This window comes from Trachurus japonicus, chromosome 11 (genome assembly GCF_045865225.1).
Source record: "Trachurus japonicus isolate A0001 chromosome 11, Traja_1.0".
In the NCBI taxonomy this organism is placed as follows: Eukaryota; Metazoa; Chordata; class Actinopteri; order Carangiformes; family Carangidae; genus Trachurus; species Trachurus japonicus.
This window is the reverse complement of record NC_140917.1, coordinates 10,619,548-10,638,742: the sequence shown is the minus strand read 5'-3', so window position 1 is coordinate 10,638,742 and position 19,195 is coordinate 10,619,548. Positions and strand designations below refer to the sequence as shown.

The following is a 19,195-nucleotide window of genomic DNA, read 5'->3' as shown; positions in this document are numbered from 1 at the left end:
GTGTGTCTGTCTGTCTGTCTGTCTGTCTGTCTGTCTGTCTGTCTGTCTGTCTGTCTGTCTGTCTGTCTGTCTGTCTGTCTGTCTGTCTGTCTGTCTATCTATCTATCTATCTATCTATCTATCTATCTATCTATCTATCTATCTATCTATCTATCTATCTATCTCACATACAACATGTTAATCTAGATATACACATTTTTTTATAAAGATGATGGATTTTAAGATAACAATAAACAACATAATGTGAAAATCGTGTAGCTATCGTGATTCATTTCTTATTTATTTTAAACCTGTCAGAGTTTTGTTGAGGAAAGACTTCACAATGGACTTCTTGCTGTGAGGGGACGGTGTTAGCCACTGTCCCACAGCAATGCCCAAGTCTGCAACCAACAAACCCAAAAATGGAGAAAAAAAATGTCAATGAGTGAACATTAAGGAAACATTGCAGAAATTACATAGAATTTTAACAGATACAAAAAACCAGACCTGTTACAAAACAAAAACAAAACCACTTCTTGAGGAAGTTCAGGCTGATGTGGGAGTTCTCAGACACCAACCAGACAAACCACGCAAATGACAATGATCATGTTGGAAAACATGATGTCATAATGATACAACGTTAAGGTCTCCTCCCCCAACCTGTGACCCACACTCACACGGGTGAAGCTAGCTAACTGCAACAACAACAGTCTTCTTCTTACTTGGTTTGCCCCTTCAGTTTAAGTTTTGTGTAAATCAGCAAACACAACAATAATGGTTGACATGGACAGGAGAGTATGAAACACAATAACCCCATGTTACTTGGGGTTATTTCAAAACCGGCTGTTGAAGTCTGCAGTCCTTTGTTAGCCTATGTGAACACGGCTCGATTTCGATCCACTCAAACTGCCCGGTGTATGTCACACGGTTGAGCTAAATAGTCTCCTGCAGTTAGCTCCTGCAGCTGCACTTCTAAATCTATCATTTGCAGAGAGTGGTAGATGCACCTGATATAAAATTAAATGACTGGCTCCATTGTAGAGGTTTAGCGTTACTTCTCAAAATTTCATTTTTACAATCACATCCGGTCAGGCGTCATGGAAACACGACGTTCTGCCATTGGTGCAGCGTTTAAACCAGAGTGAAAACAAAAGTGTATCAATTTACATAAAGAAGCAACAGGGAAGTGAAGTTTTGGTCAACGAGAGACAGAGAGACAGAGCAAGAGCAACAGAACAACAGAGACTTTTACCTAGTGCTCGACAAAATGACCAGTCATATTTTGATTTCTGTTATGGTTTTTTGGTTTTGATGTTCTGATAGTATAGTTATTTAAGTTTTACAGTAATAAATACATTATTTAATTTTGAAACAGTGGTCTTATGGTACTGCGCTATATAAAAAAAGATTTGCCCCCTGGTATTTTTTAACCGCCCCCTCAGTTACTTCATCCTGGCGTCGGGCCTGCCCCAGTATTGCCAGACAGTCACTGCAACCAGACAGACTGTTTTCGCAGATATCTGATATTCTGATCTTAATGACGCAGGTTATTAGATATCATGTAGGAGACGTGCACATTTCAGCTCTGAACCATGACATGTCATTTTAGCAGCAGGTGATGCAACAGCAACACGATAACTGTGTTTGTTACTGTAATCAGACTTCTGTTGTGATAAAACAACAGTAAATAAATAAATACATTTCATATAAGATTTGCTTTTTAGATCCTCCCTCCTCCATCCTCTCTCCATATTGTTATCGTCATTACTCTTTATCATTAGTATAGTATTGTTGTTGATATTAATATTACTATTGTAACGTCACTCTTTTTTTTTTATTACCCCCCCCCCTCCCTCATGTGTATTATTAACTACTTATCTATTTTATTTCCCTTTAACCTAATTGAAGTATTACTATTATTATTATCATTACTGTTACCAACCTGCATAGATATCTATCATAGATAGCTTCAAAGCACAAATTAAAAAAAATTATGCAGTCTTGTTTCATGCACTTGAAAATAATATCAAGGAAATAAGACCCTTTTTATCTGCCCATGATCTTAACAGACTTGTCAATGCCTTAAAGCAGAAGTAAGCGGAATATTTGTGTTACAGTAATATCTTAAATAGTTATATCTTCCGACGGCAATCACTTACATAAAGTGTTTGGTCCGAAACATGGGTCTGTCAGTCACTCTGCTCTGCTGTAAGCCGAGGTGAAAACTTTTATTTTATTTCCTTGTATCCTACAAGCTTTATCCAATGAGGAGAGAGAACGGCATGAAGGGCTGTGTGCAGCCAAGGGATGCACGTGAATGTGGCGACGTAGGGACGAGGACCAATAGATCCATGACGAGGGTGGGGGCTGCTAACTCCATCGGCTGACAAGAAGTTAGCCAAAACGACCGGATCGCTTCTGCTTTAACCTCTTAACTACTGTAGATTACTCTGATCCCCTTATTTCTGCATTCAACCAAGCTTCATTACATCGTCTTCAGCCGGTTCAAAATGCTGCTGCTGGAAGACATGAATGCATTACTCTTGTTTTAGCTTCACTTCACTGGTTGCCTGTGAAATTAAGAATTGATTTGAAGATTTTTTTTTTTTTTAACTCATGTTTAAAAGGTGAATTCTGGTCATTTTTGACCCCTAAATCATTTTCATGATGGTCACCCAGTGTTGGGGGGGGGGGGGGGCAAAAAACGCGACAAAAATTGATGCAGGCAAACCAGAGTTACACCATGGCTAGACGGCGCTAGGGATAGCGACAATGCTAAAGTATGGGGGCAATTCTTTCAACAACAACAAACACTCAGAAAACAATCAAATATCTATGGTACATGACTTGAATCCTTATGACACACCACTGAACTCATAAACTGTACAGTATAAACAGTATAACTTTGTGTTTTTGCATGTAGTCAGTCACCTCAGACAGCCTATCTCTGAAACATCCTGGAAAGACATTACTATCCGATCGCAGAGCGCCTGCTCTCCCCGCCACAGAAACAAACACTTTTCCTTGTTGTGATGATTTCTTTACAAAAATAAACGGTCGGAGATATTTTGGACATTACCGCTGCACTGCTCGTGCATGGGCCATGAAATTTTACTTATATCTTTTCATTGGATAGGGCGACATTTTTTACTGTTTTCTCCTCATTTTAAGTGTCTTACAGCACTTTGTAACTTTGTTAAAAAGTCTGAAACATATGTTATATGAATAAAGTGTATTTTAAGTTTATTCTTTTGTTGTGGTGGATCTTCTGTAGAAACATGACAAGTAACTGCAGACCTGATAGACTGAAGAAGCCTTTATTACACATCAGCTTTACAGGAAACAATGATGCAGGAGGGTCATTATTCATACACCACAATGGAAACTTCTTAACTCTAAATTTATATAGTTGCTTTCATGCGCAGGAGGAGGAGTTCGGAGAGGAGGTGCAAGAGATTCTTCAAATGTTTCCTTCTGTATCTGTTGAGCTGCAAAAGACAGAGAACAAACATGGAGATGATGGATGATAGTTTTAATTCACCTCTGTAGCAACTTTTCATCCACTGCACACTCATAAATCAGCACAGTGTCTCTATGTTTGTAGGAGTTGTTAGCAACAGTACCACCAAGTGGCCATTCAAAGAGCTTACGATGTTGGAGTTATGACTCCACAATGATCATTAATAAAACTGCATGATTTTTGCTCTTTGAAAATATCTTACACACAGGAAAGTAAAAGCTTTTGTCAACATCACACAAAGAAATGGGTTGTTGGTCTTTAGTAACAAACAGGAAAAAAAATACATCTTGCAAGGAAAGTTGCAAAGGTAGTAAGCAAAGCAAAAGGTGGAAATATTGATGTAAAGGTTAAAACTTAGGTGTTGTCCATTAGTGGTTACTTTACATATTAATGTTTCCAAGGGTAATTTGTAATCTAAACTCTGTTGGTTGTCGTACCTGTTTGCTGAGGACGGTGTGGTCGTCGGTTGAGCTTTTGCAGTTCGTCTTTTACCTAATGGGATCACTGACAGCCGCACAACTGACTGATCGTTACAGAAGTAGGTTCCATCATCTGACAGAGACAGACTGTGAATGAACAGTGACTTGTCACCTGTTGCACTGTAATTTTTGTCTGGGTCAGGAATGTGTTTTGTCTCTCTGTCACCATCAAATGTAAGGATGTCAACTTTAGTCCCTTTAAACTCCCTGCTCCATGTCACATTACCCTCTACGGGGTGAGGACAAGATATAGTGAAGGGTTGCTTCTCTTTACGCACTTTATATTCCATTCCTGTGACAAAAAGAAAAAATGTAGCCTATAATTGACAGTAAATAAGAATGCCTTTAAGAAGATACTCAAGATTCCAGGGTCACTGATTAATTAAAATGTCCGTACCTGTAGTGGAACTGCACCCCAGAACAAGGACTAACAGGCAGCAGTAGATCTCCAACTCCATCCTGATACACTAACTTCTCCAACAGGAGACACAGTTTTTAACTGTTCTGAAAACAGGAAATCTGTCTCATGTTCTGCTTTTTTTTTTTTGTCTTTTTACTTATGATAATGATTCACAGCCAATGCAGGGCTGTTAGTTTAGTTTATTCGTTTATTATGGACAATCCCAATTAATTGACTAGTAATAGCAATAAAAATGGCAGGTTTAGCCAACATCTTGAATATCCTGCTGTCCCTGGTCCGATGACAATAGGCACCCTAAAAAAAACCATTACAGCACATTAATTTAAAAGAGAGTTTAGACAGGGGATAAACCAGGTAGATCAATAAAGATATAAGAGAACTGTAAAACATCAACTCAATCTTGCAGAGACAGCACGTATATAATCCAAACATACAAAAGCAGCACATACTCTATAATCATGTTAGCCACTGTCCCACAGCAATGCCCAAGCCTGCAACCAACAAACCCAAAAATTGAGAAAAAAAAATGTTACAAATGACATAGAATTTGTTACAAAACAAAAGCAAAACCACTTTATGAGGAAGTTCAGGCTGATGTGGCAGTTCTCGGACACCAACCAGACAAACCACACACATGACAATGATCATATCGGAAAACATGCTGTCATGATAAACAAGTGTTACGATCTGGAGTCATTTGGTGGCTTTTCTTAAAGCTAGTTGGTAAGTCGATGGAATTGCAAGAGATTCTTCAAATGTTTCCTTCTGTATCTGTTGAGCTGCAAAAGGCAGAGAACAAACATGGAGATGATGGATGACCTCTGTAGCAACCTTTCATCCACTGCACAGGCATGAATCAGCACAGTGTCTCTATGTTTGTAGGAGCTGTTAGCAGCACCACTAAGTGGCCATTCAAAGAGCTTACAATGTTGGAGGTATGACTCCACAATGATCATTAATAAAACTGCAAGATTTTTGCTCTTTGAAATATCTTACACACAGGAAGGTAAAAGCTTTTGTCAACATCAAACAAACACACTCTGAGGAACACTCTGACACCGACCTTTACCAAGAACAAAACACAAGACCAGACTAAACCACACTAAATTCTGAGGAAGTTTCAGGCTGATTTCAGAGTTATCAGATGCCAACCAAACCACTGATGATGACAATGTCAGAGTGTTACTAGCTTTCGTCGTCTTTCTTAACTTGACAAACACTAAATGTATGAGTCAATATAAACAGTGGAAGGGAACCACAGATGGTATGACAATAAAAGTGGTGTATTTCCCATTCTAAAGGCTCCATATTGTACATTTTTCCAGGGTTTTGTTCCATCTTGCAAGAGGGATTTGTGAAGTGTGATGTCACATAATAGGAGGTAGGTTTTTATAACCTGCAACGAATATTAAGTAAAGATGAACAAGTTGTGCGTTGATGTGTGTGTATGTGCAAGGAGACATTTAATCAGACTTGTGTTGTGGTGGAGGTTTAATTGATAGATTGCAGGTAACTGCAGACCTGATGACTGTAGAAGCCTTTATTACAGTAATGATGATTTACCAACAACTTTACCAACTGCATCATTATTAAATATTAACTCAGATCATGTCTTACCACATCACTTCAACAGGATACAATGATGCAGGAGAGTCATTATTCACACAATGAAAACTTCCTCACTCTACATTTACATAGTTGCTTTCATCCACAGGAGGAGTTTGGAGAGGAGGTGCAAGAGATTCTTCAAGTTTCTCCTTCTGTATCTGTTGAGCTGCAAGATACAGAGAACAAACATGGAGATGATGGATGATAGTTTTAATTCAACTCTGTTGCAACTTCTCTGTCAGTGCCAAGGGGGCAGTTGTCGGTCTGAGAAGTGAAGCTCACTTCCGCGTTCAAAAAACTGCAATCCCCTCGGCTGTCGCTGGGGGCTGGCTCCAGAAGGGAGCAACTCCAATTGAGCCCCATGTTAAAATAGCCGATTTTACAGCTTAAAAAAACATATTTACAGCCTGGTACATTTTATTTTTTTGGTCTCAACCGATAGTTTCTACCCCCGCACACACTCTGAGGGGGGTGAATTTTTTTTAAGCTCTACTGTTTTACTGTTATTAGGTTTAAAATTCTGGCCAATCAGGACGCGGAAACGTTGAGTGACAGGTCCTGAGACCGCTGCTTCGAGGCCAGTGGGCGGGCCCTCGGCCGGCTAACGGCCGCACCGCTCCTAATATGGCAAGTAGAATCCAACATGGCGCGGTTCAAACCCCCGTAGTAGTGGCACAAAACAGACTCCCCCAAACCAATGGGTGACGTCACGAGTGCTACGTCCATTCCTTTTACAGTCTATGGTCAGTGCACACATAAACAGCAGTGTCTCTATTTTTAGAGTAATTGTTAGCAACAGCACCACCAAGTGGCCGTTTAAAGAACTTGCAGCATTGGAGGTATGACTCCGAGAAGCAGAAAATCTGATGCAACAAACATCAAGTGTCTCTACATTAGTACATTTTAAATTTCAAAATGCATGAAACCAAACACAGGTAAACTGTGTATATTCACCTTTTCTCTGGGTAACGACAATGACGCTGATCATGGTGATAAGGGAGAGTATCACAAGCACTGTAAAAACAGGCATTTGCCACAGGTAACAAGAAGCTGAAGAAGTTGGAGCTGTTGGTGAAAGACATAAACAAAGGAAAGAGACAAATTTACCTTTCTTTATTTTTGCCTAATGCAGTGGACATTGAGTGTGATTTTGGGTTGCCTTCAGGTGGCTGAGTTCAACTGAGCAAATGAAACAGATGTAATCATTATTCACTTTAATATAACATCTTGCAAGGAAAGTTGCAGGTAGTAAGCAAAGCAAAAAGTGGAAATATTGATGTAAAGATTAAAACTTACTAAGCATTGCAATACATAGTGCATCTGTGCAACATTAGCAGCACCAACACCTCATAGGCCATCATCGATCATATTTTCCTCCGTTTTACCTTTGTTTTCTCATTGTAAGAGTGAAATGCTGTCTGCTTCGCTGCCTAACCTGATGGTTATGTTGAACAGCTTGCTGGACCATGTGCATTTCATTAATAAAAAGAACAAACACATACCCCAAAGCAGATAATTACAGAGGTAACTGTGGTATTATGAATGACAGTCAACACGCCACTGTATGGACCACCCTCAGAGAGAGTGATCCATACAATGGCGAGTTGACCAAATATGAAACTGAACAGCTAACTTAACATGCTGCTCTGTGCTTGCTGTTTGTTTTTGCAGGTCAGGAGGGAGGGATTTCCTCTCCTACTTTGACCAATCAATGAGCATCCCTTTCAAATATGTGGGATTCGTCAGAAAGTTTGGCTGAAATGGCAAAGTAAAAGCAGAACAGTAGCAAGTGATAAAAAATGACCTTAGCTATCATACCTGTGGTTGGTGGTGTGGATGGTGCAGTCAGGTACGTTTTTGTAGTTGTTAGCACTAGTCTTTTACCAGATAGGATCACTGACAGCATCACAACTGATTGATTGTTACAAAAGTATGTTCCTTCATCTGACGGGGTCAGTTTGAAAATGAACAGTGACTTATCATCTATTGTACTGTAATGTTTGTCTGGGTCAGGAATGTGTTGTGTTTCTCTGTTGCCATTAACTGTAAGGATGTCAACTTTAGTCCCTTTAAACTCTCTGCTCCATGTCACATTACTCTCTACGGGGTGAGGACAAGGTATAGTGAAGGGTTCATTCTCTTTACGTATTTTAAGTTCTATTCCTGTGAAAAAAAGGAAAGAAAATCCCATCACTGACAGTAAAATAAGAATGCATTTAAGAAGATACTCAAGATTCATATTGCAATATGTTAAAAACAAAGGGTCACTGATTAATTCAGATGTTCTTACCTGTAGTGCAGCTGCACCCCAGAACAAGGACTAACAGGCAGCAGTAGATCTCCACCTCCATCCTGATACACACTGAAACTTCTCCAACAGGAAACACAGTTTTTATCTGGTTTGAAAACAGGAAATCAGTTACTGCTCTCAAAGCAAAGCCCACGTTCTGCAGATATTTATGTCTCTTTGTGGTTAACAGACACTGATGATGATGTTGATGACGATGAGAAAAACGTATCTTGTCTATCTATCTATCTATCTATCTATCTATCTATCTATCTATCTATCTATCTATCTATCTATCTATCTATCTATCTATCTATCTATCTATCTATCTATCTATCTATCTATCTATCTATCTATCTATCTCACATACAAAATATTACAGTAATCTAGATACAATGTGAAAATCCTGTAGCTATGTTTATCATGATTCATTTCTTAACCAAAGAGCTGGTTACTTAGTAAGCAAGCTTGCACACATTGTTACTGTAACTTACATGTGAGTGTGTATGTAAATGTTTTCTGGTTATTACAGTAATATGTGCATGAGTGTGGTTATTAGATGAGGGTGAGGATGGGGAAGGAGATAGTTGGACTGTTGTCTGTGTGCTTGTGTTTGAATGTGTGATGAGAATACTGTAAGAGAGAGTATGTGCTGTTCATTTACTGTAATTCTATTGTGCATTTCATGATTTGGCACTCTTGTTCCCTGCTTTTGCTATAGGCTGTCTATTTTAAAAAATATTTCAGATCATGTCACTTTTATTCAACATTCTTAATATATTGTTATCTGTCTGTTTCTTACCTGCCCAGGGACTACAGGTGGAAATTATCAAATGTTGCTACAACCTGGCTCAAGGCATCTTCTCTTGTTTTACAAGATTAATGTTTTTGTGCATTGTCCCTGTTTTACAGTAAATAAATAAATTCCTAAAATTCCTAAATTCATTTTACGTAAACCTGTCAGAGTTTTGTTGAGGAAAGACTTCACATTGGACTTCTTGCTGTGAGGGGACAGTGTTAGCCACTGTCCCAAAGCAATGCCCAAGCCTGCAACCAACAAACCCAAAAATGGAGAGAAAAAGATGTAAGTGGGCGAACATTAAGGAAACATTGCAGAAATTACATAGAATTTTAACAGATATGAAAAACCAGACCTGTTACAAAACAAAAACAAAACCACATTTTGAGGAAGTTCAGGCTGATGTGGGAGTTAACCAGACAAACCACACACATGACGATGATCATGTTGGAAAACATGCTGTCATGATAAACAAGTGTTACTACCTTGAGTCATTTGGTGGCTTTTCTTAAAGCTACAGTTGGTAAGTCGATGGAATTCCAAGACTTTGTCGGAAATTTCAAAACGATACAACGTTCAGGTCTCCTCCCCCAACCTGAGAGTGACCCACACTCACACGGGTGAAGCTAGCTAACTGCAAACACAACAATAATATAATGGTTGACATGTGTCACAGACAGGAGAGTGTGAAACACCATAACCCCATGTTACTTGGGGTTCTTTCAAAACCAGCTGTTGAAGTCAGTCCTTTGTCAGCCTATGTGAACACGGCAGGATCTCGATCCACTCAAACTGCCCGGTGTATGTCACACGTTTAAGCTAAATAGTCTCCTGTAGTTAGCTCCTGCAGCTGCACTTCTAAATATATCATTTGCAGAGAGTGGTAGATGCACCTGATATAAAATTAAATGACTGGCTCCATTGTAGAGCTTTAGCGTTACTTCTCAAAATTTCATTTTTACAATCACATCTGGTCAGGCGTCATGGAAACACGACGTTCTGCCATTGGTGCAGCGTTTAAACCAGAGTGAAAACAAAAGTGTATCAATTTACAGAAAGAAGCAACAGGCAGCGAAGTGAAGTTGTGGTCAACGAGAGACGGAAAGACAGCACAAGAGCAACAGAACAACAGAGACTTTTACCTAGTGCTCGACAAAATGACCAGTCTTATTTTGATTCTAGAAATGACCACGTTCTGTTATGGTTTTTTGGTTTTGATTTTCTGATAGTATAGTCTGTTAAGTTTGACAGTAATAAATACATTATTTAATTTTGAAACAGTGGTCTTGCTGCGCAATATAAAAAAAGATTTTCCCCCTGGTATTTTTTAACTGCCCCCTCAGTTACTTCATCCTGGCGTCGGGCCTATTGCCAGACAGTCGCTGCAACCAGACAGACTGTTTTCGCAGATATCTGATATTCTGATCAGGTAATGACGCAGGTTATTAGATATCATGTAGGAGACGTGCACATTTCAGCTCTGAACCACGACATGTCATTTTAGCAGCAGGTGATGCAACAGCAACACGATAACTGTGTTTGTTACTGTAATCAGACTGGAAGTTGGAAGTTGTTGTTTTTTAGATAAATTAGTGTAGAAGCATTTACGTTTTTATGATGATTTACCAACATGTGTGTGTATCATTACTAAATATAAACACAGACCATGTTATTACCACCTCAATTCAAGAGGATAATGTTTATTCTTTTGTTGTGGTGGAAGTTCTGAAGAAACATCACAAGTAACTGCAGACATGATAGACTGAAGTGGCCTTTATTAATGATTTAGTAACATTTTAGTTGGTTTACCAACATTTATAACTGTATCATTGTTAAATATAAACTCAGATCATGTTTTTACCACATCACTTAAACAGGATACAGTGATGCAGGAGAGTCATTATTCACACACCACAATGAAAACTTCCTCACTCTACATTTACATAGTTGCTTTCATCCACAGGAGGAGGAGTTTGGAGAGGAGGTGCAAGAGATTCTTCACGTCTCCCCTTCTGTATCTGTTGAGCTGCAAAGGACAGATAACAAACACAGAGATGCTGGATGATAGTTTTAATTCAACTCTGTTGCAACTTCTCTGTCAGTGCACACATAAAACAGCAGTGTCTCTATGTTTAGAGTAGTTGTTAGCAACAGCACCACCAAGTGGTCATTAAAAGAACTCGCAACATTGGAGGTCAGACTCCACAATGATGACATGTGTACATTTTAGATTTTAAAATGCATAAAACCAAACACAGGTAAACTGTGTATATTCACCTTTTCTCTGGGTAATGATAATGATGCTGATCATGGTGATAAGAGAGAGTATCACAAGCACCGTAAAAACAGGCATTTGCCACAGGTAAGAAGAAGCTGGAGAAGCTGGAGCTGTTGGTGATGTTGTCGTCGCGGAAAGAGACAAACAAAGGAAAGAGACAAATTTACCTTTCTTCATTTTTTGTAGGTAAATAAACATGTTCATGTCTAACGCAGTGAGATGACATTGAATGTGATCCAAAAAGTACAGTTCAGATTTTGGGTTGCCTTCATGTGGCTGAGTTCAACTGAGCAAATGAAACCAATGTAATCAGTATTCACTTTCTTTTTTTTTGCGCTGTGATTATTAAGAAATCAGAATGATTTTTGCTCTTTGAACTGTCCTAAACACACAAAGGTAGAAGCTTTTCCTAACATCAAACAAAGAAATGGGTTGTTGGTCTTTGGTAACAAACAGAAGACAACAGGAAAAATATATAACATCTTGCAAGGAAAGTTGCAGAGGTAGTAAGCAAAGCAAAAAGTGGAAATATTGATGTAGCCTAAAGATTAAAACTAACAAGTGCAGAAAACAAGTAAACCATGGTGTGGTTTGTATGGAGTGTGAACACTCACCGGACCAAACACAGGACCAAATGTAGAAAGTGTTGCAATACACAGTGCATCTGTGCAACATTAGCAGCACCAACACCTCGTAGTCCGTCATTGATCATATTTTTCTCCGTTTTACCTTTATTTTCTCATTGTAAGAGGTAACTGTGATGTGAGGGTCTAAGGGCAGAGGATGTTGTTATGATGTCATGTAAAGCCCTTTGAGACAAACTGTTTGTAAAAACGGGCTATACAAATAAAATTGCCTTGCCTTGCTTTTGCAGGTCAGGAGGGAAGGATTTCTCTCCTACTTTGTCCAGTCGACAAGCGCCCCTTTCAAATGCATGTCGTTATTCAGAAAGTTTTGCCCGCTTTAGAAATGGCAAAGCAAAAAGCAGAATAGAAGCAAGTGATAAATGCAATTTTCAGCCCCCCAATCAAACAAAAGTCCTCTTGGTCAGGTGTGAAAACGACTTTAGTTGTCATACCTGTGGTTGGTGTGGACGGTGCAGTCGTCAGTGAAGTGTTTGCAGTTGTTACCAGTCGTCTTTTACCAGATGGGATCACTGACAGCCGCACAACTGGTTGATTGTTACAAAAGTATGTTCCTTTGTCTGACGGAGACAGTGTGTGAATGAACAGTGACTTGTCACCTGTTGTACTATAATGTTTGTCTGGGTCAGGAATGTGTTTTGTTTCTCTGTTGCCATTAACTGTAAGGATGTCAACTTTAGTCCCTTTAAACTCTCTGCTCCATGTCACACTACCCTCTACGGGGTGAGGACAAGATATGGTGAAGGGTCCCTTCTCTTTACGTACGTTATATTCTGTTCCTGTGACAAAAAGGGGAAAAAAATATAAAAATGCATTTAAGAAGATACTCAAGATTTATGTTGTGATATGTTAAAACAAAGGGTCACTGGTTAATTCAGATGTTCTTACCTGCAGTGGAACTGCACCTCAGAACAAGGACTAACAGGCAGCAGTAGATCTCCACCTCCATTCTGATACACACTGAAACTTCTCCAACAAGAAACACAGTTTTTAACTGGTCTGAGAACAGGAAATCTGTCTCATGTTCTCCTTTTTTTTGTCTTTTTACTGATGATGATGATTTAGAGCCAATACAGGTCTGTTAGTTTAGTTCATTTGTTTATTATATCGTGGACAATCCCAATTAATTGACTGTAGTAATAACAGTAAAAAGGGCAGCTTTAGCCAACATGGCTTATATTCTGCTTTAGGCCCGATGACAAAATAAAAAACAATACATTACAGCACATTAATTTAAAGAGAGTTAAGACAGAGAAGAAACCAGATAGATCAATATAAGAGAACAGTAAAACATCAATACAATCATGCAGAGACAGCACATATAATCAAAACACACACATACTGTATAATCGCACACAATTGTTTGTTAAGTGGATGTTTGTGTTTTTATTGCGTGGCAAAGCAGTTTCCCCTTGGGGATCAATAAAGTTTTCTAATCTAATCTAATAACACATACAATCATATTAAGGGATGCAGACAGACATCATACTGTAGGCTATAGACAGGCAGCATCCACGATCATCCAAATACAAAAGAGACATGACTGATTCAGAAAAGGTTGTCAATGATAAACCCTTTATAAACTTTGAAAAAGTAAGATATGACACACAGTGTATGTGTATGTTCCACTATCAAGAGTAGAGTTTATGCCTTAAGTCACATTTAAGGGGATATCATTATTACATAACAACATATTAATCTAGATATAGCCTACACATAATAAAATTTGTGTGTGCTAGCAATATATATTTTCAATATAATGTGAAAAAAATCGGCAGTATGGTGGTGCAGTGGTTAGCACTATCGGTTAATTGGCGACTCTAAATTGCCCATAGGTGTGAATGGGAGTGTGAATGGTCTGTATATGTTAGCCCTGCGATAGACTGGCGACCTGTCCAGGGTGTACCCCGCCTCTCTTGCCTGAAGTCAGCTGAGATAGGCTCCAACTCACTCGCGACCCTAGTGCAGGTTCAGTGGAAAGAAATAGAAAAAGAATGAATGAATAATGTGAAAAAAATGACTCATCTGTCCACAAAGCTTTTGGGAGAATGTCCTTTGGTCCTTTACTCTTTTTTGACAATTTTGTCGATGTCTGTATATATAACATAATGTGAAAACCCTGCATGTTTATTAAAATTAATTTCTTATTTATTTTAAACATGTCAGAGTCTTGTTGATGAGAGACTTGACATTGGCCTTCTTGACTTCTTGGTGAGAGTGTTTAGCCACTGTCCAACAGCAACACAAGCTACAACCCACAAACCCCAAAAATAGAAAAAAAATAAAAGAAAGCCAGCAAGCGAACGTAAAGGAAATTTGGTGGAAATGACACAGAATTTTACCAGGAACGAAACACAAGAACAGACCTGTTACAAAATAAAAACTAAACCACACTAAATATTGAGGAAGTTTCAAGCTGATGTCAGAGCTCTCAGACGCCACCCAGACAAACCACACAAATGATGATGAAACTTTTGATGTTTTTTCTTAACTTAATAACATTTGATGAAAGAACACTTTATGTATTTAGAGTCAACATAAACAGTGAAAGAGAACCACAGCGGATGGTATGACAATAAAAGTGGTGTATTTGCAGTTCTAAAGGCTCCATGTTGTACACTTTTCACGATGTTACACAGTAGCAGACCCGCAACAAATAAAGTGTAAAAGTAAACAAGTAGGGGCGGAGTTTAGCTCAGTTGGTAGAGCACCCGCCCCATGTGTTGAGGCTATAGTCCTCGCTGCAGGCGGCCCCGGTTCGAGTCCCGCGTCGGACGGCCCTATCCTGCATGTCATTCCCCCCATCTCTGCCTCCCATTTCCTGTCACACTCTCAACTGTCCTATCAAATAAAGGCATGAAAAGCCAAAAAATATACTTTAAAAAAAAAAAAAAGTAAACAAGTAAAGGTGAACAAGTTGTGTGTTAAGTGTGTGTGCATCTACAATAAGTGTAATTTCATTTTGAAGGAGACAATTTAACTCCTCCACACTGCTTAAAGCCCCTGTATGGAGCTTTTAACTGGACACGCAAAAGTCTCTGGTTTCTGCTGATGTGTCTCCGTTACCTACAACAGCAAATAAGCCCATCAGTGTGAAGATACGCTATTTCTAAGTAGTCTAATTCTATACCTCTGGAAGGCATGGTCGGGTCGGACCACTGACGAAACGATACGAATAGATACATTACGCTGCTAATAAAAAATTTTAAAAAGCAAGTCCCGTCTTCTTTCCGACATTTCCAAAACAAATCTACACGTGCCGGCCAGACAAACGTCTTCATGACAGTGGGAAATGCAGTCTTCAAAATCAACACTAAATGAAAAGTCTGTACAAGGGCTTTAATGACATATAACTGTAGAACAATCCGCAAACATATCTTTAACTGGCTTTACTCAGAGCAAGTGGCATATTATTGGTAAAGATAGAGTAGAGCAATAGATCCAAGCAACTGGGGGACACCACATTGTACTGTCTTGACATTAGAAAAACTACCATTCAACTGCAGACCTGATGACTGTAGAAGCCTTTCTTAATGATGATTTACCAACATTTATAACCATATCGTTATTAAATATGTGTGCAGGAGGATGCAATGGTGCGGGAGAGTTATTATTAACACAATGGAAACCTCCTCACTCTATGGTACATTTACATAGATGCCTTCATCCACAGGAGGAGGAGTTTGGGGAGGAGGCGCAAGAGATTTTTCAAGTTTCTCCTTCTGTATCTGTTCAGCTGCAAAAGACAGAGAAAGAGAGCCAACATAGAGATGATGAATGATAGTTTTATTTCATTTCCGTTGCAACTTTTCAGCCAGTGCATTGTTTACGTAAAACAGCACAGTCTATGCGGTAATATGAGTTGTTAGCAACAGCACCACCAAGTGGCCGTTCAAAGAGCTTACAACATTGGAGGTACAGTATGACTCCACAATGATGAGGGGGTATAAGCAGAAAATCCAACATCTATAGTGTCTCAGCTTCAGCACATTTTACATTGTCAAACACACAAAACCAAACACAAGTCAAACTACTGTATATTCACCTTTTCTCCGGATAATGACGATGATGCTGATCATGGTGATTAGGTAGAGCATCACAAGCACCGTGCGAAGAAGCATCAGCCACAGGTCAGGAGAAGCTGGAGAAGGTGAAGCAGGTGATGCTGTCGTCGCTGTTATTGTCGGTTCTGTTGTTGTCCGTTCTGCTGTTGTTTCACCTTTTGTGTGGAGAAATTAACACAAGAAGTAGAGGTGTTCAGACTTTTCCTTTATTTGTAAATGTGCTTTTTTTAGTTTAGTTTTTTTGCTCTGTGAAATGTCTCAAACATCAGAACAACTTTAATGTAGTCTGCTGTTACCTAAGGGGATCACCGTCAGTCTCACAGCCTCATCGTTGCAGTAGTATGTCCCACTGTCCGAGACAACAGCGCTTTTAATGATCAGTGACTTTTCTGGCGATGAACTGTGTCGTCGCTGTAGTTCATTGTGTCTGATCCAGTGATCACTCCTGGCTGTAATTAAGAGAACTCTTTGTCCATTACTCTCTCTGCTCCACTTCACTGAACCCTCCACAGGTCCTGGACAAGGCAGGTAGACCCGCTGTTTCTGAACAACTATTTTATGACTTAAACCTGTAAAAACACAGATCTATGTGTTAATAAACATGCAACTGTCAAACACAGTGAGAAAACACATGGATGTCACTGTTTTTAAGTTGTTTTTTTGGTACAAAGTGATAATACTACTATGAACATTGAGCACAGAAACATATCCAGTAACAGTGCTCCTGTCTTTATGAATTATCATTAAGAAGTCTCTTAATACAACTTTTTTTAAATTGTCATTTTACCTGAATTTCTACCTGTTCTTTTTGTGGTTGTTCTTTTCCTTGTCGTTGGTTTCATTGTTGTTGTTGTTCTTTTCCTTGTCGTTGGTTTCATTGTTGTTGTTGTTCTTTTCCTTGTCGTTGGTTTCATTGTTGTTGTCATCGTTGTCGTTTTCCCTTTTGGGGGAGAAATTGAAATACACTTCACAGTAACAGATTTGATATGCACTGAGAAAAAAATCAATCATTTGTAAAACGAGAGAGACGGAACTGGGCCACGCCTACTTTTGTAACAAGGTGTCAACAACAAAAGTGGTGTTGGATAAAATTCAGACTCAGGGAAAATTGTTGAACACGATAACCAACTGAGGAAGTTAAAGGTTTTCTGCTAAAAATGTAGTTAAAAATGTCACCATTCTTATTTTAATAGGGAAATACACAAACAGCAGCTGGTTAGCTTAGTTCAACATAGATTATCAGGGTTCTTACGGATCCTTAAAAAGTCTTAGAAGGCATTGAATTCATTCATCTAAAAACAAGGCTTTAATTGGCATTAAAATGTCTTAAATCAATTTTTCAAAGGTCTTAAAAATGTTAACACATGGTGAGTGGGATTTTATGATTGTAATTAGTCTCAAATCTCAAAATAATTGGTAACATTCTGACATAGAGAAGTTAGTGGCGGCCGTCAACGCTAAATTTCTCACCGCTTCCAGCTCCCAAATCAGTTTTTCCCCCCAATCATTCATGTAGCAGTCACTTTACCTTGGACCACATAGGAAAGTGGGTAAAATTGTCCCTAACCCTATGTAATAGATGTGGTGATGTTTTTTTGTTTGTTTTTTTTTCATTTGTGTTTATTGTGAAGTCGGTCTTACATTTAATTTCAAGTGGCATTAAAAACGTCTTAAAAAGTCTTAAATTTAAGTTGGTTTAAGCTGTAGGAACCCTGATTATGGAACTGTGATTAAATCATTCAAAAATGTACATTATTACATTTTAAGCTGCTACAAAATACTTTACATTCACATCAAAAATGTAGCATTTCAGTAAGATGATATTTTATTTGACATGGAATTCAGTTAGCATGTTAGATGAAAACATTTCAAATATAAATTGGACATTTGGAAAGAAAAATCAGAGCAAAACTGCTAAAGTCTGATGTTTACCTGATGGGTTCACGGTCAGTTCTGCTGCTAACTCATTGTTGCAGAAGTATCTTCCAGTATCTGAGGCAAGAGCGCTGCGAATGATCAGTAACCTGAATTTGTCTGCGTTTGAAGTGTATCGATCATCTGGGTCATTGTGCTTGTCGATCTCCTTTATTTCATCAGTTCTTAGTATGTCAATTCTGTTTCCATTGCTCTCTCTGCTCCAATTTGCGAAACCCTTGACAGGTTGAGGACAAGGTAGAAAGACAGTCGCTTTCTCCTCAGCTACTTTATGAATCATTCCTGCAAAACACAGATTTATTTTATTTTATGTTATTTACCACTCCAAATTGCTTCAAGGTTGTTTCATGTCCAAATCAACCAATGGCTGAGTTCAGCTGAGTATAAGTGAAACAGCCATAATCAATAAGAATGTATTGATTTGATAAACACAATAAAAGGTCTTACCTGCAGTGACATTAAAGCCAAGAACAAAGGCCAGCAGGCAGCAGTAGATATTCATCCTCATCCTGACACAGACTGAAATCAGTCAGGGCACATCGTGATGTCCAACCTCAATATCTGCTGTCCTGTCTGAACAGGAACTGAGTGGTGACATCCTCACCACTGTCTGTCTCTTTGTGGTCGATGCACGTCAGTTAGCAGGTAAGCATTCTTTCGCCACAATAAGTTTGGAGTAGCCTATCAACTTTCAGTTATAGACTGTATAGACAATTTCCCAATTGTAGCTTTGTCTTACAGTAAAATTATAAATTGCATTTTATTTGTAGACTTCACAATTTGAGAAACACAATGAATTTCTTCACTGTGTTAAACAACTTCTGTATCACTGTTACTGGTGAAATACATGATATTGCTTAAATGTCTTTGTGTGGCAACCTAAAACAACAGGATGTCAAGGCTGACATCATTGCCCTACCAACAAATAACTATGTAGGCCTAACAGCCACCTCGCTTTATTTTTTTTCCTGTGTAACTTACATTGTTTTGTGTTAAATTGTTATTATGGCTATTGAACGACCCATGGTAAACAATCTACAGGGCAGAGGTCAAATATCCATCTTTTATCGTTTGCTATTAGCAGGTTCTAAAGAAAACTCTCTCTCTTATCTATCTGCATGGAAAAATGATCTTCAATCAGACATTAGTGTAGAGGACTGGGAGAAGGCATGTCTTCTGGC

At 38.8% G+C, this 19,195-nt stretch overlaps 2 long non-coding RNA genes across 2 annotated transcripts; both read right to left on the bottom strand.

Moving 5' to 3' along the window:
- Positions 1-3,367: 3,367 nt before the first annotated feature.
- On the bottom strand, positions 3,368-4,439 carry LOC146978244 (uncharacterized). The gene is made up of 3 exons (XR_015036959.1): positions 4,376-4,439; positions 3,937-4,270; positions 3,368-3,467 (listed from the first exon to the last, which is right to left on the bottom strand). It is a non-coding gene; the product is annotated as an uncharacterized LOC146978244 (long non-coding RNA).
- A 12,517-nt stretch (positions 4,440-16,956) lies between these two features.
- LOC146978243 (uncharacterized) lies at positions 16,957-18,572 on the bottom strand. Its single transcript, XR_015036958.1, has 3 exons — positions 18,462-18,572; positions 18,012-18,296; positions 16,957-17,019 (listed from the first exon to the last, which is right to left on the bottom strand). It is a non-coding gene; the product is annotated as an uncharacterized LOC146978243 (long non-coding RNA).
- Between the last annotated feature and the right edge of the window lie 623 nt (positions 18,573-19,195).